Genomic DNA, 20,895 nt, shown 5'->3' on the forward strand with positions numbered 1-20,895 from the left:
CGGGGAAGGCAGACTGCAGCGCTGGGCCCCAAGTCGGCTGAGCTCTTGAGCAGCATTGCTTAGATTGGGGCTGTCCCCTTTGAAGCATAGGGCAAAAAGTGCCAGATGTGGTTCACAAGGCCCAGCAGGCGACGTACCCTTGCAACATGTTGGTTTGAATGCATGACCACCGTAGCTTGTACCACCGTAGCTTTGTCTGGGTCAGAAAAAATGCGTTTGTGCTGATCACGACACCAAAAAACTTGACACTGGAAGTAGCCAACAAGCACTTCTCGCGATTTAGTGCGACTCCTGCCTTTGCCAGCCGGTTCATGACTTGGCGGAGACGGGGGTGCTGCTTGGAGCGTGTAATCACAAAGACATGGATGTAGTGTATCATGTTCACCACACCTGCTTGGCCTTCTAGGATCTAGGACATCTGTTGCTAGAAGTACTCCGGTGCAGACATGATCCCAAACAACAGTCGAAGCAAACAATATCTTCTAAGTGTGGTTACAGACGTGATAAATTCTTGGGATTCCGGGGACAGCTTGACTTGGTGGAAGCTTAATCTGGCATCTAACTTAGAGAAAAATGTAGCCTCTCCAAGCAATTCGAGGCAGTGTTCCATTTTAGGGAGGATGTGACGCTGTCGAAGTATCACCTTTTGACGGTAGTCAAGTCCACAAGCAATCGATAGCTGCCCGTAATGTTGGGAACGACAAGCAGTCCAGCACACCAGTCACTTGGTGTGTCCACTCGATAAATCACACCCGCTGCTTCTAGCTTGTCTCGCTCTGTCTTGATGACGTTGCAGAGAGGGAGTAGGAGGTGCTGGCGTATGTACGCTGAAGAAGAAGGGCATAGCGTTGGGTTGCATCCACATAGTGTAGGCTTCTAGGAGCATCCCAAGTCTTTGGTTCTCGGAGAAAACAAGGATTGAGACAAAAGTCGCTCAAGTGCTGTGAAGTCTTCGCCACTGAAGTCTTCGTCAGCAAACGTGCATATGCCCAAGGCTTAGATTGCCGTTGTTACATTGGGGGGTTTTGCGTGGCGTTCCGAAAGATGAACCAGACCACTGAGCTTTTGGATATGAACTGCTTTATTTTTGCGAAACGGCGCATGTTCGCCGAGTGCGCGATTCGGCCACTGCTTCTATGGTGAAGGGTAAACAGTACTCCCTGTACTCCCTTTGCACTGCCCACACGGTGGAGTGACTGGAAGCTGGCACTTGTGACTTAAGGAGTGGCAGTATTCCTATTGGCCGGGGACGGCAGTGCGTCATTTGTAGAACATCACTTTCCTTCTCTCTTAGATGGAGTCGCCATAGCCATCTGGGGGTTGGCGATATCATTGCAGACGTGATGTCGTTGCGATGCCTAGCTGGGTCACTAGTTCCTGTGGACCTGGCTCTTCTGTTTGGCTGAAGCCTGATGACAGAGGGGAGTCTTCTGGCGGATCCAACGTGTATGGAACCGGCACGGCGGTCTGCCGAGTTGTTTCGCGTTGCTCTCTGTGCCTGCTTGACATGTGGTCTTCTGCCTGACTTTTGTCAACACCAGTTTTATGTGGTCTAGGTGCCTTTGAAACGTTCCCATTTCACATTTAATCATCCAAGAACTGAGCCCAAACCTCTCTATTTATTGGTCCCTCCATTAATGCAGGGCAGCCACCAAAATTTCAGATCAATGCGGCTTGCCCTACAGAAATTTCCCTCGGGGAGTTATACCCCCTGGTGTTCGAGGGTGTTTTCTCAGGCGGCTGGAGTTGGAGTTGTGTGTGCGCAGTGAGTATGGCGCACCCGAACATGAGAGTGGGTGCTGTTTTGCCTGTTGCCGTTGACGCAGTACTGTGCTGCTTAGGTATGGGAACGGCGACAGCCTGCATGAAAATGTTCCCAATTGGTTTTTGGCTAATGCCTGTTTTGTTTCGAACACCATCCTCTCGCTTGGTCGTTAGTTGGGGTATGGTATGGGGTGCTTGTGACATGCGTTACCCTGTTATTTTTTTTAACAACACCTCGAATTCAGTGGAAACAAAAGGTGGGCCATTGTCCGTCATAAGCTTTTTGGGGAGCCCAAATATTGTGAAAAGTTTTTCTCTTCCAGCCACTTGGTGTACGCATCGACCACCACTAGCAACACCCTCCCTTCCACAGGGCCAGCAAAGTCGGCATAAACAGTGTGCTAAGGTGTCGTTGCGGGTTCTCACTGAGACGTAGGTGCTTTGCCTAGTGCCTCTTGGTGCTGGCGACTTATTAGGCAGTTTCTTGCCACTTCTTCAATTTCACTGTCAACACCTGGTTACCGAAATGCAAGAATTCTTTTGTAGTTCTCATGGGCCAGACCCAAAACACTCTTTCTCGCTTTTACAGGAATGACCACTCTGTAGCCCCTAATTAGAGAGCCCTCCTTAATGGAAAGTTTAGCCTGAAGCTTCCTGTATGCTTCAAACTCTTCATTGGCTAGCTTGCGCAGTTCACCGCTCCTGATCGCTTCTTTCACATGAAGCAATACTGGGTCTTGTTTGGTCATTTTAGCCAGCTGGATGCAGCTATACCTGGATATGACGAAATCCATAAATTCTCAGTAAGATTCATTATTAGGAGGATTTTGTTATTATGCAGGTTAGATACAAAATTCTGAAAATAAATGCACAAACTAAACAAAAGGGACACTGAAAGCAGAGCGAACCCCAAACACTTATTTAGCGTTAAAAACAGCATTACTAGTGTGGGAGCAATTATATGGACATTCTCGGCGGGTCTTAGACGTCGCCGCCCTGTTTCGTAACAAGTCTGAATTGATAACATGCCCCCGTGCTTCGCGACTTCTATGAGGGGGGTAAAAGTGCACGAGAAGCAGATATCGAATGAGTCGGCCCATCTCTATCGCTTGGAAGGCTCATAAGGTGACATCCCCTGCGTGTTAGAACTGACTTCATATGCTCAAGAAAAAAGACACCACTTGTCGTGAATGTGCATGTAAAAATGTGGGGGAAGGGAGGGGGGGGGGATTGCTCGAGTGGCATTAATAAACTTTTGATTTTCAGGGCGGTCGCGATTACTGGCGCGCTTGTTATATTGGCAAACATCAGTGTGCTTTCAACACGAAGGGACTGTGTAACAAGAACATCTCTCCCTAAAGCGGCTGTATTTGCTCACACCAGCATTTTGTTGGAGTTCTAGGATATTGGATCCAAAAAAACTTGGCGGAGAGCCTTATTTTGTATAATATTACAATTTCTCGCCATCGCGTTCATTGCATTGCATTCAACGCGCCGTCGTGTTATTGCCAGAACTAATTGGCTAATCGCAAAAGCTACGAGCCTGCGAACTCGCGGCGCGGTGCAAGATTGAAGCGCGTGACGAGTCGACCTCCGAAGAGCCGTCGTCACCATGGTCACGGAGACTTTCCATGAATGTCTCATCTGACATCTTCTCGGTGGTGATGACACGGTTGTTCGCAGTTAAAAAAAAGATGCCAGAAACTAGCGAAGCTGAACGTCGTCGGGGGCACACCATTCGCATGCAGCGAAACCATGCACGCGTGCACGGCATCGAAAACGAAGAGTGAAGGACACGAACACAGACAGGGATACCGTGGAAAACTCTTCAGTGAAGTGCCCTCCATGGGGGTGCAGCACACTCCAACATATGTGACGCTAACTAAAAATGCGGCACTGCCAACACAAAAGTAGTCGTCGTTTTTGCTTTGGAAGGAGAAGGAGCACATCTGTGCACGTGCCCGTGGCGGCAACGCTGGCTCATGGGGCGCAGGCTCACCTTGCGTTTACTGGTGCGCAACCACGAGCACTCGCTCTTGCCTGTAGCTCCATGTGTATCGCCACCGCTACGCCCACTCGCGGTGGCGGGGCACTTGCAGAAGATGCATGCTCGTAATAAAATCTGAGGCAACATTTCTAGATTGTTAGTGGGGAAAATTAGTTAAATCAAGGTTGTCTCCCTCTGTTACCTTGTTACATAGAGGTCACAAATATGTGTGCTTCTATGGCGCAACGGCGAAAAAACTTCGTTATACTGAGCAATTTGTTATATGGGGGTTTGCTATAAGCAGGTTTATTTGGAGTTCAACATTTTGCATGAAAATCAACATGAGCACGTCTCCTGGCTTATAAAGCTCGTCGACCTGTGCTGGTAGTAGAAGTCTGCTGAGATCGTCAGCGTTTTGGTGCCTTTGGCCTGGTCTGTATACCAATTTGTAATCATAGGGGGCTAGCTTTAGAGCGAGTAATTTCAGGCGATAGTAGTGATAGCACTTGTTTCTTTTCGCCCATGATACCAATAAGTGATCGATGGGATGGTGAAGTCCCACCTTGCAATGCGTTGGTTAGAACTGGTTGAATTCGCACCGGTATAAATGTTAGTGGCTGTCCTTTGCTGTCATTGCTTTTAGTACTTGGTGGCTAGCAATGTACATGTACAAATGGTTGACACTGCATACAATGGTCAACCCAATGTTTGCAAAGCGAATGCTATGGGTGCCTTTTGGCCACGACTATCTTTCTGAGCCACATTTGCCCCAATACCATACGCTGACACGTCTACAGACAAGAAAAAGTGTTTGGTTTCATTGTAATGCACATGCATTGTGGAAGTGCGGACCATGTGTTTGAGCTTCTCGAAGGCAGTTTCATGCTTGGTTTTCCACTTCCAGTGCCCATTTTTTTCTAGCAGCTTGTACAGCTTTGCTGCGACATGTGCCCTGTTTTTTAGGAAGCCATCGTAGCACGAGATTAGCCCAAGAAACGTTCGAAAAGTTGTTTTGTCAGTTGCTTTTGGTGCCTAAAGTATGGCCTCAATTTTGCTCTCATTGGCTTGCATCTCATTGGCATATATTCGGTGTCCCAAAAACTCAACTAATGTGATGCCAAAGTGGCACTTGTCTTTCCTTAGGCGTAGGCCTCTTTTACTTAGCCTAGCTAAAGCCTGCTCCAGAAGATGTTTGTGCTCACAAGCATTTTTATCACTGATGATAAAATGGTCAGAGTAGACACTCGCCCCCGGAATGCCAGTCAGTGTTACCTCCATCATTCGTTGGAAGATGGCAGGCACGGCAGATACTCTGAACGGAAGGGGATTCACTTTAAACGGTCCCTTAGTGGTGATCACTGTGAGGAATGCTGCTGTTTCATCGTCGACTTTCAGCTGCTGGTAGGCTTGGTATAAATCCAACGATGAGAAGACTGTTCCACTGGGCGAATTCGCAAACATCTCTGCTGTAGTTGGAAGAGAGTATGATGCCTTCTTCACCGTTGCATTAAGAGTGCTTCCGTTGTCACCACACACATGCAATGATCCATTATTTTTCAAGAGCCAGCGGTGTCACGCAGTTAGAATGCTGTATTGGTGAAAGGATGCCCTGATGTTGCAAGCACTTAAGTTCATCTTTCATAGGCCCCTGCAGGACAAGAGGCACAGAAAGAGCCTTGAAAAATTTGGGGCTGGCGTTTTTCCCAATTCCAGGTGAAGCAAGGAGCCTGGGTAGACATGAATATCCTCTCTGAACAAGCTTGGGTGCTGTGAGATGACTTTTTTGATCTCATTAGTTGGATGTTTCACATTATTGACTCCGTGAACCTATATACAGAGAGGAGCAAGTCAGCCTCGTTCCAAGAGGTTGCATCCAGCTCCTTTCATCACCAGCAACGGTAGCACGCAGTTGTCTGCCTTAAACTTCACCCGAACGTGGGCAGTTCCCAGGTCTTGCAGTTTTTCTCCCGTCTTATTGCGCAAGTCAAGTGGCTCCCATGAAAGTTGCGAGGCTTTCCATGGCCACGCTTTGTGGTATGGCTCCTTGATTATCAGGGAGCGTGAAATTCCTTCACTTCGAATTGGAGGAATTTCCGCTCCACTTCTACGTATATTGGGAACTTGGGGCTGTGTGTGTGCCAACTTACTGCATGTAGCTCATAACAGGAATCGCTGCTTCCAATTTCATCATACGCAGAAAGTGGGTTGACTCTGTTGCTTGGTGGGTGCCCGTCTTTCCTTCTTTTGCGTCCAATGCAGGCATCTTTGATATGACCCACTTTCGAGCGGAAATAGCACTCTGCTGTTTTGAATTTGCATGTCGAAGGATCGTGCATGCGGTCACATCAGAGCAACGACGTTGGGAAGACGGTTTCTCGTCTTCTTTTTTGTTGAGAGCGACCTTGTTGACCTCTCCCGAGTTCCTCACACCTCAGCTTTTCCGCTGCTACCTTGATGCACTCACCGCTAATAGGGCTATATTGAAAGCGCATTGGAAGGTCAGCTCCTTTTCAGCAAAGAGGCGCTCTTGAAGATGTTTGTCGCCGATGCCGCAAATGAATCTGTCTCGCAGCACTAAGTCTTGTGACAGCATTGTTGGGTTCTGTTATGAAGTGGTTTCTTTGTTTGCCCCTGACGTGGTCTATGTCGCTGGCGTAGCAGCTAGCACACCAACGTTGCAGTCCACTGCATTAGCGCACCCAGGATTTCTTTTGGGGGGGTTGAAACTTGAAATAAAATTTAAATACCAGATTCTGAATAATAGTTTTAATAACTTTATTAACTATAAAACAATAATAAGAAGAATACTATCTAATGTGGTGATGATGACAGCAATCTGTTTTTGCTGCAAAACCTTGAAAAAACTTGTCAGCCCAAGAAACGGTTCAGTGAAGCACTGTACATAGAAAATCATCATCATCATTTATTTTACCCTTAAGGGCTTCTCTCGGGGCATTACATAAGGGGGGGGAACAATCCAAGTACAAATTTCAATGAAAATGCAGTTCATGGTTACAGTTTTTGAATTACTAAAACATACAGGTAGCAACAAAAAACAAAAAGAAAACAGAGCATGTCAAACGAAATATTCAACAGTCAATTCGCGGTCCAAAATATACAGGCGGCAGAGAACAAACAACAAAGAAAGACAAACAGTGATTAAGAGTCAAGGGTAGCTAGTGATAAATCTCTAAATTTAAAAGCAACTATTTCGCTGACAATAGCATCCGTCAAACCGTTCCACTCATCGATAGCCGTAGGAAGAAATGATTTATTGAAAGCGTTAGTAGAACCAAACAGACGTTGGATACTCTGGGAATTAAATAGGCGACGAGATGTTCGGACAGGCGGAAGTAAAAGTGAGCCATGTAGGTGAGGAAAGCTGTAGTAAAGTTTGTGAAAGAGACAGAGACGTGAAATTTTGCGTCGAGCTGACAAAACAGGGAGACCGAGGGATGATTTGATTTGACTGATGCTTGCTCGTTTGTCGTAATTTGCGGAGATGAATCCGGCGGCGCGATTTTGGACGGATTCAAGAATGGTTAATTAGGTATATCTGATGAGGGCTCCAAATTGCAGATGCGTATTCCATTTTAGTACGAACAAAAGTTTCAAAGGCCAATTCGCGAAGGCTTGCAGGTGATAATGACAATGATCTCCTAAGATAGCCAAGAGTTTTTGAGGCATCGGCAGCTAGTTTGGTAATATGCTCGGTCCAGGTTAGTCTGCTTGTAATTACAACGCCCAGGTATCGGTAAGAATCCACTTGGGATAACACTGTTGAGTTTAATGAATACGGGTGGATGACGTTAGTGTGTTTTCGTGAGACAGGCATGAACTTACATTTGGAAGTATTCGGCCTCATCATCCACTGGGCGCACCAGTTATCAATGATGTGTAAATCTTGCTGTAGTATTAGCTGATCTTCGGGAGTTGATATACGACGATAGATGATGCAATCGTCAGCAAAAAGCCGAACCGTTGATGAAATGCCGGAAGGAAGGTCATTTACGTAGATTAAAAAGAGGAGCGGGCCGAGAACAGAGCCCTGAGGGACGCCAGAGATTACTGGAGTAGTATCAGAATGGGCACCACCGATAACAGTGAATTGCGACCGGTGGGTTAGGAAGCACTTAATCCATGATAAGGTCAGGGGATCGAGGGAAAGTGAAGAAAGTTTGTTGATTAGTCGTTGGTGAGGGACGAGATCGAAGGCTTTTGAAAAGTCGACAAAAATAACATCAGTCTGAAATGACGAATCAAGGTTGAGATGAAGATCAGTCGCAAATTCAAAAAGTTGAGTTTCGCATGAGAGCCCTGAACGAAAACCATGCTGCTTATGAAAAAAGAAAGAGTGATCATCGAGGTGACGAGCAACATGTGAATATATTATGTGTTCCATAAGTTTGCAAGCGATGCACGTTAGTGAAATGGGGCGATAATTAGATGGGTCAGATCGCTTGCCAGACTTGAAAACTGGTACAACCTTCCCAAGTTTCCAACCATCTGGGATGAAACCTTCAGAAATGGACTGTTTAAAAATTATCTCCGAAAATTTGCTAGAAATGCTATTAGTACTGAACGCTGGGCGAGTTGGTAAATCATCACTACAAAACTGCGCGAAAAATCGACAAGAAACAGAGAAGGCACACACACAAGCGCAGACTAGCAACTGACAGTTTATTGAAAGAAAACACTTATATACCTAAAGAAAAACTATGACGTGAAAGATTAGAAGTTGGCAGTGAGATAATCAATCTCTAGTTGGTGCAAAGTCACCGAAGGCCTCGCAACACACGTGTCGCCATACTTGTGTATATAAAAAGCCTCCGCAACTTCTCTCGCTGTCCTATCTCTGTGCCGTGACAACACCCTTGTTTCATGAAATAAAGGGGAACACTTGCAATCCCTGCAATGTAGGCACAGATTCGACGAAGGGTGGGCCTTCAGCGATGCCCTGTGATCCATTAGTCGGTTGTTCAAACATCTTCCAGTTTGCCCAATATAGCACCTACCACATGATAAGGGGATAAGATACACCGCACCAATTCCACACTCTACAAACGTTTCCCGGTGTTTGACCACACAAACATACCACTTTTTTTCTTTTCCTTCAGCTTTCCTATCCACCATTGCGCACACTCGGCCCAACTTATTCCTGGACGAAAAAACGACATTAACACCGAATCTATGTCCCACCTTTTTCATGCGGTGGATTCGGTGTTAATGTCGTTTTTTCGTCCAGGAATAAGTTGGGCCGAGTGTGCGCAATGGTGGATAGGAAAGCTGAAGGAAAAGAAAAAAAGTGGTATGTTTGTGTGGTCAAACACCGGGAAACGTTTGTAGAGTGTGGAATTGGTGCGGTGTATCTTATCCCCTTATCATGTGGTAGGTGCTATATTGGGCAAACTGGAAGATGTTTGAACAACCGACTAATGGATCACAGGGCATCGCTGAAGGCCCACCCTTCGTCGAATCTGTGCCTACATTGCAGGGATTGCAAGTGTTCCCCTTTATTTCATGAAACAAGGGTGTTGTCACGGCACAGAGATAGGACAGCGAGAGAAGTTGCGGAGGCTTTTTATATACACAAGTATGGCGACACGTGTGTTGCGAGGCCTTCGGTGACTTTGCACCAACTAGAGATTGATTATCTCACTGCCAACTTCTAATCTTTCACGTCATAGTTTTTCTTTAGGTATATAAGTGTTTTCTTTCAATAAACTGTCAGTTGCTAGTCTGCGCTTGTGTGTGTGCCTTCTCTGTTTCTTGTCGATTTTTCGCGCAGTTTTGTAGTGATGATTTACCAACTCGCCCAGCGTTCAGTACTCTTAAGTTATATTACTAGTTGTATGGGCTCTTTTCCATGTGTTACTTTTCCCATTTCTAACCCGGCAGTTTTGGTGGCACTGTATGCAGTGTGTGTGTGTCGAGCAAGAACCGCCTCGTGGTTCATCAGAGTGGGGGCGTGCCCTGAAGATGTCCAGAAGTTGTGCGGTTGGATTGAACCTTCGCCAGGCCATGCTAAGCGCATTTGCAAGATACTAAAATCCGAGTGGTGGAGACAGGCAAGGCTGTATGAAGACTGTCTTAAGACAACCTGCGGTGTTGTGGCAGGTAGGGCTGTGTCTGCTAGATACAGGGAATGGTGCGCCACCAGGTTTCGTATCACGGAATTCCTTTGGAACACGTTGCGGCCCATGCTACCGAAGAAGAAAAAGAAGGAAGCACGGGAACCCTCTGCCAAAGTCATCTCTCTGGATGGCATCGTTTTGCCGGAAGCTCATCTGAAGACTCTAGGACTGGGACCAAAATTCTGCTTCGAGCCAACCCTTGGATTTCCAGAAATCTTGGCGGTGGCACGTTCCGTTGCTGAACGGGTGCCTGAAGGTGAAAGGGGAAGGTGCGTGGCCGAAGGAGCTGGTGTGGTGACTACGCTCAGTGGAAGCACTGGAAGGAAGTGCAAGTTGAATTCCTTGGTGGATTACATGGGTTCAAGCAGCATCAGGCCATTGGTTGCTGACAAGGAAGGGAGTTTCGTCCTCATGTATGAGAGGACTTTTTCTGAGAAGGGCATGCAAGCTGTTCACAAGAACCTCAAGCGGGTTGAAGAAAAACCAAAGGAGGTGAAGAAAAAGGCCGTCGCCTTACTGGAACAACTGAGGCTTGAAGGGTTGGCTGCGGCGGTGCGAGGTGCGAAAGGCAATTTGCTGAACCTTTTCTTCACCGTCAAAACACACAAGGATGGCCATCCCTTTAGGGTGGTTGTTTCAGAACGCGGAACTTGGCAATGTTTGGTATCAGCTTTTCTGCAAAAGCACCTATCATCTCTAAAGGTGCAGGATCCTTTTCGGGTGAAGAATTCCGAGGAAGTCGTTCAGTTCCTGAGGACGGTACCCCCCGGGCCTATGTCAGTGTTTAGCATAGATGTAGAGGACCTTTTTTACTCGTTGGAGCATGAAACCTTGATGAAAAGTGTGAGAGACTGCATACAGGACCACAACGACGCCCTACAGTTCCAAAATGAGTGCGGAGTTTCTGTTGCGTCCTTCCTGGAACTGTTGTCGATGTATCTTCGCTCGACTTTGGTAGAATGGAAAGGTGGTGTGTATAGGCAGAAATCGGGTGTGTGCATAGGTTCCCGGGTTGCCCCTAAACTGAGTGAGGTATACTTGGGGAGGATAGATCGAGACCTTGAGGGAGGCTTAGAAAGTTTAGCGCTTAAGACAATGAGATACGTTGATGACTATCTGGTGTTTGTTGAAATGGACAACTGTGTCAGGTCCAGGGTCGATGTGCTGAAAATGTTTAATGAGAAAGGACGGGGTTTGAAATTTACCTTTGAGGTCCCGAAAGATGGCTGCATTCAGTTTCTTGATTTGAAAATTAGGATTGGGCAGGAGCACACGTGCTGGCGGTATTCGCCGAGGTCGATTAAGCCCATTCTTGATTTTCATTCCTGTAACTCAAAGCTGGTCAAGAATGGTGTCGCCACTTCGTGTCTCGAATCTGCTTTGTGCAAATCGTGCCCGCATCAGATGTCGGAGGCTTTTCATGACCAGCTTACTAGGCTTAGGTTATCGAACTTCCCAGAAGGAAGGCTGGGTCTTCTAAGTGAAAGATTATTGAAGAAACTAAAACGGGAAGGTAATGACAGAGCGGGCATAGATAAACGTTTGCCTTACACGTGCATTCCTTATCTTCATGCCTTCTCCCACCGCATGAAAAAGGTGGGACATAGATTCGGTGTTAATGTCGTTTTTTCGTCCAGGAATAAGTTGGGCCGAGTGTGCGCAATGGTGGATAGGAAAGCTGAAGGAAAAGAAAAAAAGTGGTATGTTTGTGTGGTCAAACACCGGGAAACGTTTGTAGAGTGTGGAATTGGTGCGGTGTATCTTATCCCCTTATCATGTGGTAGGTGCTATATTGGGCAAACTGGAAGATGTTTGAACAACCGACTAATGGATCACAGGGCATCGCTGAAGGCCCACCCTTCGTCGAATCTGTGCCTACATTGCAGGGATTGCAAGTGTTCCCCTTTATTTCATGAAACAAGGGTGTTGTCACGGCACAGAGATAGGACAGCGAGAGAAGTTGCGGAGGCTTTTTATATACACAAGTATGGCGACACGTGTGTTGCGAGGCCTTCGGTGACTTTGCACCAACTAGAGATTGATTATCTCACTGCCAACTTCTAATCTTTCACGTCATAGTTTTTCTTTAGGTATATAAGTGTTTTCTTTCAATAAACTGTCAGTTGCTAGTCTGCGCTTGTGTGTGTGCCTTCTCTGTTTCTTGTCGATTTTTCGCGCAGTTTTGTAGAAATGCTATTAGTAGCCTTTAAAACTTTGGCAGGAATATTGTCAAGTCCGGGGGAGCTGGATATTTTTAATTTCTTTATCAGATTGCTGGTGCCTTCGGAGGTAATGTCAATGGGCGGCATTTGTGAAAAATTAGATCTCGGCATGACTGGAATACTATGAAGTGGTTCAGAAGTGAAGACTGAAGTGAGGTAAGTATTCATAACGTCCGCCCGCTGTGGGAGAGGAACGTGAGAACCATCGGAGTTGGTTAAGGATAAATAAACGTCGAATTGAATAAGTCCCGGCGTAGTGTAGTTCCCAACAAAAATGTCAGGCAAATACCTATTTTTGCTAGTTTTTCAGCTCCATTTAGTGATAAGGGTGCTGACATGCCCGCTGGCTGGTGGCCAAACGATGCTCTTAAATAGAAGATGATTTCTATGGTAGAGCAAATAAATGAAATGAAAGAAAGGCACATTATGACACCTGATGCAGTGTTCCTTTCTTGTGTCCCATTTATTGTGTATTTCATATCATTACCTGAGTTATCAGTAAAGGCCATGCAAACGAGCCACATTAGCAACTTTCTCAGTTAAAAGACTGCAACTCAGAATTTTCTGCATAATGAGAACAGAATGTCCTATCCGTATTGCAAAACCCAGTGCCACTAGGTACTAGCCTTCAGCGCCATGCCGTGTTATGGGCCCAGTATTGTGCTGGATGCTGGGACGCTGAAGCGTCATGTTACTTGAAGGCACTGGGTACACAGCGCAAAACGGCTTTACAGTGTTAAAGCTAGGGTGCGTATTCGCCTTAAACCAGTAGAAGAAATGATATAGAAAGCATAGACGCATTAAACGAAAATGCTGTTCAGAGGATTCGAACTTGCCACTTCCCGATTTGGATCCGAGTACTCTACCCACTACACCATGCCATTTTTTTCTTTATTACTTTTTTTTGCTTATCACACAGCAATATTACAGTGCACAAACAGTATTTAACAGGTAACAAGCAGGATGGTTACATAGTCATTAGAATTCCTTTATATGAATAAGTGGCTCAAGTCGTTTCAGCCGCTCTGATAATGAGTCTCTCATTGTACAGTCTTCAATAAAGTTCAAGATCATTTGGTGAAAATATTCGCGAATAGGCAGAGTATTGATGTTAGCATTGCGGACTGCCATGCATTTTTTCCTAATATGTAAGCGCAACAAAACAGTATCAAAAGGTGCTTCATTGTCTTCTTCAATAACTGGTAAAAACCTGATCTCGTAGGCATCTAGCGGTAAATATTTTTTTATGGTTCTCTGCAGAATGTCCTAAAAAAACGCACCTTCCCAACAATCCAGAAAAACGTCTTCGATGGTTTCAGGTTTACGACAGAGAAAACAGTGCATTTCCTACGATACAAACCACGTTTGCACCCACGTTTTGTCTTCTATAGTCCCTGTATAGAGCTTGAAGAAGCATGATTTTGAACTAGATGGGACAGCCATTTTTTTTTATTTGGGCTAGTACATTTTTTGGTCATGTCCAGCAGGATACAAACTCCTGTAAAGTGGTACTGGTAAAACAATGTCGAGAGGGTCTCTATACAACCTTTCTCGTTTTACTATGGCTAGACACTCACTAGAAGAAAAGTGCTAATGAAAAACTGCATGCACTGATGACTTCTTTTGAATAACCATAAAGCGCCCCATTCATGTAGTCCGAGGTGAGAACTCTTCTAAGCCTCAGCTGAACAACTGCACGTAGAAATGAATCTCTTGTCTTGCAGAAACATAAAACGACTAACGACTTTCTTTGGAAACAAATGTGAGAGACTTGAGACCACTGAACCGAATACAATGAAAAAAAATAAGCGACTAAACTGTTCCACATTGATCCCCCAGGGTTTGTATGTTCTTTGAAACTCTTAAACACCCTTGAATTTCAAAATAGCATTTTCAAGGCCTTGAAAACCCTTAAATTTATTTGGGGTCCTTAAAAGTTCTTGAGTTTCGTCGATTGTAGTTTATCCAGCCATAATTTAGTGGATTTTTTTGTGTGCCTGGCATTCATGTGCTGTAAAGTCAAGAAACCATTCAATTCAATCAGTTTCTCTAGCCATAACAAAGTGTTGTGGTAGCGCTAGTGTGGTTACAGCACCAATGATGGAGATAAGCTTGGCTTTCTGGTGGAGACTGTGCAAGTGTGCGCGGATATTCCAGCCGTCTTGGATATGTATTGCTGCTTATAGGGAATGGATTGTGCCAGATACGTCAAACTCGCATTGGGCAAAGTGTAAGCTATTTGGGAAGAGCTTCAGCGTGTCATCAATGGGGAAGTCTGCCCTTAAGAGTCACGTGAAGAGTGCGAAACACGTTGAGAACAAAGAAGTGAGTACAGTTTATGGTAACTCGAGTGCGTCCGTGGTGCTATTTGCCAATGAGCGACGCATACAGCTATTTCTATCGTGCAATGTGAGCAGCATCTGCCAAGTTCACAAATGTGCGACTGACGCAGGGATACTGTGGACTATGAAGATGGTGTCATCTCACTATTCGTACAACTCATCATCCCACACAGGAGACTTAGTCAGTAAAATGTTGCCGGGTTGCAGCATTGCTAAGACATTCTCATGTGGGAGAAGAAGTCCACGTATGTTGTGTTTCATGGTCTAAGGCCATTTTTTCTCTCCAGCTTGAAATGCAAAGTGGGGCCGCCGGATGGGTACACTATTCTTTTTGATGAGTTCTTGATCGACTACTTACAGAAGAAACAGATGGACAACCACTTGCGGATCTAGAGTACAACGCCGGAGATTGTGTAACAACGTGGTACTCCACGTCGGTTTTCATGGGACATTTGACCTCCAAAGACCTCCAGGAGAAACTTCTAGGTACCTTGACAGGTATTTTGCTAGAGAAAGATGGATGGCCCCAACCTAAGCCTGAAATGTTTTAAGGGAATTACCCGCTGAAAAATCATCAAGTTCAATGTTTGAACTTGGGCACCTGCAGACTTTACACTGTTCATAATGCTTATAAGGCGAATGTTGTTGCCAGCTAGTGGGGCCTTGAAATATTCTGCCTGGCCTCAATGCCATGTTTCATGACGCTCGAGCACAAAGAGAAGATTTCACCATTGTCACAAGCCAAGAGACATTCCCCCTGAACTTTGCTCCATATTGCTGGGTTGAAGATGTTGCCATGATAGAATGTGCCATTGCACTGTGGGATGATGTGAATATGTGGAATGTGGAATACACAAAAAGAAAAATGGGAACATGCCAAGGTGTGCTCACACAGACAGACACACTTAAACCTCGTTATGACGTAGTTCAAGGGGAGCCACAATTATTTTGTTATATCTATTATTTGGTTATATCGATTATAACAGTTTGTGGCAATGTAAGCTCGGATGGGCGCACACCTATAAGCATGCAAAGAAGGAAACCACCTCGTGGCCCGATGTACCACTACCACGCATGCGACGGAAGTTAAACATAGTCAAACCTCATTAATTCGAACACGCTTAATTCGAACATCCGGTTAATTTGAACTCACGCTGAGATCCCGTCAAAGCTATGTGTATTCCAAGGAGCGAAAACGCCCTGTAATTCGAACGCGCAAGCTCTTGCGATGGTTGATTCGAACATACTGCGTTCTGAAAATACTCTCAGCACCATGCCCGATCCCGCGGCAGCACCTCTCAACGCTGTGCGCGAAGAAGGAAAAGAAGAAAAGAAAAGACTGTGGCGGATTTTTTGCTCTCTCTAAAATACCGATCTGCGACACGCCCATGCCACACTGCTCCCTTTCCCGTCTCTGAACGTAGAGACCCTTCTCTTTTCAAGGCCGCACGTGGAGAGAGAGAGAGAGAAAAAAAAAAAGCTGTCGCGGAGAGTCCTTTCTCGGTGCAGTGGGTAGCAGTGGAGACGCAGTCATTGCCGTCGTCGTTAAGGCGCGGAGATGGAAATCTCTTTGCACCGCGGCTCCGCTTCTCAATCATGTGACCCGCTGAGCACTTCCTCAATCCTCTCCGCTGGCTGTGTAAGGAGGACAGCTCCCTCGGTCGCGCGTGGGGTGGCTGTTAGGTGGGCGCGGTAGTTTTGAAAGGGCTGCACCGAATGAGCGTCAAACTTCACAGAAAACGATATACTTAACATGCTACAGTTGGCTTTTTTATAGCCTAATTTAGTTTGTTATATCCATTTACCGGTGTATTTTACTTTTTTACAATGAAGTTTAAAATGCGTGGTTCTCAATGGAGCTTTGAAGGGCAATTTCATTTATTTGATTATATTCATTATTTTGTTATATCATGTTACGTTATAACGAGGTATGAGTGTATCTGCTTTTTGCCAGGATTCTCTGCTTTTGGCCAAACCTATGTTTGCACTTGTCATTGCCACTTTATATACAGCGGTCTACACGGGCCCCTGATGTCATCTCCGTACAGGAGCCTTTAAAAGCTTGCAAACTCCTCGGCTATCAGGCTGTACATTCGCATCCTAGCTCCCCATGGGCTACCACATATATACAAAGGAATATCTCGTTTATAGCGCATGATCTTTTTGATCTTTACAGTGACTGCCTTCTTCTTGAACTTCTCCCACGTCGTACAGGACAAGGCACATATTTTATTTTGAATATTTATTCTCATCCTAGAGATGGCCTCACTGCTGTTTTTGAAGCAATCGATAGGGCCATTCTAATAGCAAACTCTGCTCCCATAGTTGTAATGGGTGACTTTAATGCCCCACACGTAGATTGGGGTTACAGGAGAAACACTCGGAAGGGCACCAGCCTTCTTCAATACATTCAGTGAAACAGGTGCACTCTAGTCACTGACTGCATGCTACCAACACGAATTGGCTACAGTGTGAGCAGAGATAACACCCCTGACCTTACTTTCACTAAACATGTGCGACAAGCTAACTGGACACACAGTGGGGTCAACCTCGGCAGTGATCATTACATCCTAACAATCACACTGCCCCATGCCAATTTTCGTCCACAGTTTCATTTAAAACATATTGTTGACTGGGATAAATTTCGCGAAATCCGAGACCGAAACCCGAAAAAAGAAATTCAAGACTACAAAGACTGGGCGTCTCAGCTTAAACAGGATGTAGCTCTTAGCGAAAAAGTAGCCCCAGCAGCACATATCCGTGATCTAGTAGACAGTAGGCTACTCCACCTATGGGAGGCCTATCAGGGCTTGGAGAAACGATGGCTCAAGCAAAAATATAATCGTAAACTAAAACGCAAAATGTCACAAACACTCCAGCTTGTAACTGAACACGCGGCCGAACTTTCATCGCAGCAATGGAACCAGATATGTAACCGGCTCGACGGTACTCTACATATGAAGAACTCTTGGTCCCTGCTTCGCCATATGTTAGATCCATGCTCCTCGCGATGTGAAAGTAATAAGCGAATTACGAAACTCTTGTTTGAAGTAGGAAAACAAGGGCAAGACGTTGAAACTGCTCTTAAAACTACGTATTTCCCTGGCCCAAGGCGAGAATCGTTACCTACCTACAATGGAGCTCCCAATGCAGACTTGGATGCACCAATTGCAGAGGCGGAAGTTTGGGCTGCCCTAAGCAAACTTCGCACCACAGCTGCTCTAGGACTAGATGGAATTACTAACAAAACACTCCGAAATTTAGACTCCAAGTCAGTGGCAGCTCTTACCGATTACATGAATCAACAATGGGAGCAGGGCACGCTGTCCCAGGAATGGAAGTCAGCTAAGGTGACTTTCATACCCAAACATAATAAGCCGTTAGACCTTAATAATTTGAGACCGATCTCTCTTACCTCATGTACAGGAAAACTGATGGAGCATGTGATTCTCAATCGTCTTAATCGCTACATGGAACAAGAAAAACTGTTTCCCTTCACCATGTACGGCTTACGAGCGGGACTCTCCACTCAGGATGTCATGCTGCAGCTTAAGGAGGACGTGCTAAATCCTACTTTTCCACACATCACCAGAGCCATCCTTGCATTGGACCTGACTAAGGCTTTTGATAATGTTTCTCACTCCTCGATTTTACAATCTCTTAGTGAACTAAACGTAGGCTCTCGCACGCACAGGTATGTCTCTGCCTTTCTCAGCAATAGGTCCGTCTGCCTACAGTTGGGCACCTTCAAAACCGATCCCTTCATGCTAGGTAGCGAGGGAACGCCCCAGGGATCGGTTTTGTCCCCGTTCCTTTTTAACGTTACTCTCATACCGCTAGCGCGGGAACTTGCCAAACTTTCTTCCATCAATCACTCCTTGCACGCGGATGACATCACCATCTGGGTCAATACTGGCAACCATGGCGAAATCGAATCGAAGCTTCAGTTGGCCGCTGACATTGTTGTTAAACACGCCAACAATATTGGGCTCACCTGCTCGGCGGCTAAATCGGAACTCTTAGTAATTGACTTTAAAAAGCAAGATACATGTCACATTCAAGTCATGCTTGATGACACCCCTATTCGCAGGGTCAATAAAATCAATATTTTAGGCCTTAATATTTCCGGCAATGGCTCGAACACTGACACAATAAAGTTAATCCGCACCTCAGTTCAAAATACAGCTTCCCTCATTAAGCGCATATCCAATCGTCATCGCGGCATGAGGGAAGCAGACACACGCCGCCTCATACAGGCCTTTTGCCTATGCAGAATTACCTATTCTATCCCCTACCTCTATCTCTCACTTACGGAGACCGAGCAACTTAACAGACTCATTCGTAATGCCTATAAAACTGCGCTCCATCTCCCTAAATCAACAGCCACGGATAAACTACTTCAACTTGGGGTGCACAACACTCTGGGAGAGCTTGTAGAGGCGCATCTTTTCAGCCAATATCAAAGACTATCACTCTCAGAAACAGGACAGGTACTCCTGCGCCGACTTGGAATCAACGTTCCCGGTCACACCACGGCCACGCACGCAGTTTCCGTCACTGTTAGCAGCAACCTATTAATCCCGCCACTCCCCAAAAATACTCACCCAGAACATAATTGGGCGCGACGGGAAGCTTGAGCCAAGTCCCTTCAGAAGCGCTTCCCTCCTAATTCTCCCGCAGTCTATGTAGACGCGGCCGAATATGTAGATCATCGAGCTTTCGCGGTAGCCGTCGTAGATGGATTTCAAAAACTGGTCGCTAGTGCGTCCCTTCAAAATTCGGCAATTGCTTTAGCCATTGTTCACTTCTCCGCTGAGTATATTTTTTCTGATTCAAAAACTGCAATTCGTAATTTCGCCACTTTCCGAATTCATCCTCCGGCTGCTAAAATTCTTGAATCATCTCTTCTGCCTGATCACCTCATCACCCTCCTCTGGGTCCCTGCGCACTGTGGACACCCAGGCAACACGGCCGCTCACACCCAAGCCCGAGCACTCACCAACCGGGCTCACAGCGACCTGCCTTCGCTTCGAAGTACTAGAGATCGACTCCTCAGCTATCACGATATCACGCTATTTTACCGAAATTCCCGCCTAACGTATCCCCCTCCACATAAATCTCTCTTCAGAAGTGACCACGCTTTGTGGCGCAGACTTCAAACGGCCACAGTAACGACTCCTTTTCTTCTCTCTCTTTTTACACATGGCGAAACCTCGCCTCATTGCAACTTATGTCCTAGCACCAGAGCCGACTTCCAGCACATATTTCTGAACTGTCCAAACAAACCCAAGCCTCCGTGGCAAGGGTCAGAACACCAGGAGTGATGGGAGGCTGCTCTGCGCAGCTCGCAACCGGGTTTACAGCTCCGGACAGTGAGCTGGGCTAGAAGGGTCGCCGAAGCACAGCAGTGTCCGACCACCTAGAGCGGCCCGAGGGCTCGTCATCATCCTGATGCCACTTCCCCAACCACACCCCCCCTCAAATGATTCCTTCGTGAATCAATAAAGTTGATTACCTACCTACCTGTCATTGCAATGATTCTAAAGCCATTCCTCACTGAGTACCATGTGGACAAATGGCTGATTTTCTTGCTGAAAAAGTATCTGGAAAGTCTTGTGGGGCAACTCCTCACAAAGTTCGTGAAATTCGCAGTGCTGCAGCTTCTGCCGGAATGATGCGCATACTCAAAATAGACCTCGCAGACCTAAATAACCATGTGTCTGCTGAAAAGGGCATGCTGCTGGACAAATAATCAAGGCTGCAAAAGTGAGTGCCAAAGAAGTATTTGCTTTTTGGATGGAATGCAAACAATTTCTTATAGCGACAACGAAATAATTCTCGAGAAGAGCCCACTGGTAAATCGGCTGGTTATAAGCCCGTTTTCGCTCCACTCCCGCCAAATGGCCTCAAACCAGAGGAGTGTTACAAGCTTTAAGAAAGTCCTAGACGCACCCATAGCAGTTTGTCAGTTAGATGAGCACGATGCGGTGCTTGGTGAATAAGCAGAACTTCTGCGGGAAAAAAAGCCCAACTTCCGGCAGTTTGACTATCATTATAGTCTGGATGAATTTTATCTTGAGCTGCTAAAAACTGACAGCAGTTTGTTGTATATACAGTTGTGAAAGTTGTACAAAGACTAGAGCAAGGACAGGCCCCTGTTGAAAGAGGTGTTAGCCTCAACCTACAGGTATCTGTTTAAAACCTGAAGGAGATCTCACATGTGTCGCAGCGAATCATATGTGATGCAGTAAGCAAGACTCTTGGTGTCATGAACATTGCAATACCAATTGCATAAATCTGTCTCAGCTGCACACACCAGCTATCAGGTCTACTTGGAGGAGATGAAAAAACAAGCAAACAAGCAGACAAAAGTGTCAAAAAGAAATTTATGTAGCGCGAGGCGAAAAAACGAACACAGGAAAGAATAGACTGAGAAGACAGAGCGC

The 20,895-nt window shown here is 45.9% G+C and overlaps 1 protein-coding gene and 1 long non-coding RNA gene across 2 annotated transcripts in view; one reads left to right on the plus strand and one right to left on the minus strand.

The window, feature by feature from the left end:
• Positions 1–16,519, minus strand: part of LOC142786828 (uncharacterized) — a 48,802-nt gene extending 32,283 nt beyond the window's left edge. Inside the window, exon 1 of the long non-coding RNA XR_012889171.1 lies at positions 15,603–16,519. This is a non-coding gene — a long non-coding RNA (uncharacterized LOC142786828). The remainder of the gene's footprint in view (positions 1–15,602) is intronic.
• LOC119165910 (golgin subfamily A member 1) overlaps positions 1–20,895 on the plus strand; it is a 687,968-nt gene that overhangs the window by 281,349 nt on the left and 385,724 nt on the right. The window lies entirely within an intron of this gene.

Source organism: Rhipicephalus microplus, unplaced genomic scaffold (genome assembly GCF_043290135.1).
Source record: "Rhipicephalus microplus isolate Deutch F79 unplaced genomic scaffold, USDA_Rmic scaffold_34, whole genome shotgun sequence".
In the NCBI taxonomy this organism is placed as follows: Eukaryota; Metazoa; Arthropoda; class Arachnida; order Ixodida; family Ixodidae; genus Rhipicephalus; species Rhipicephalus microplus.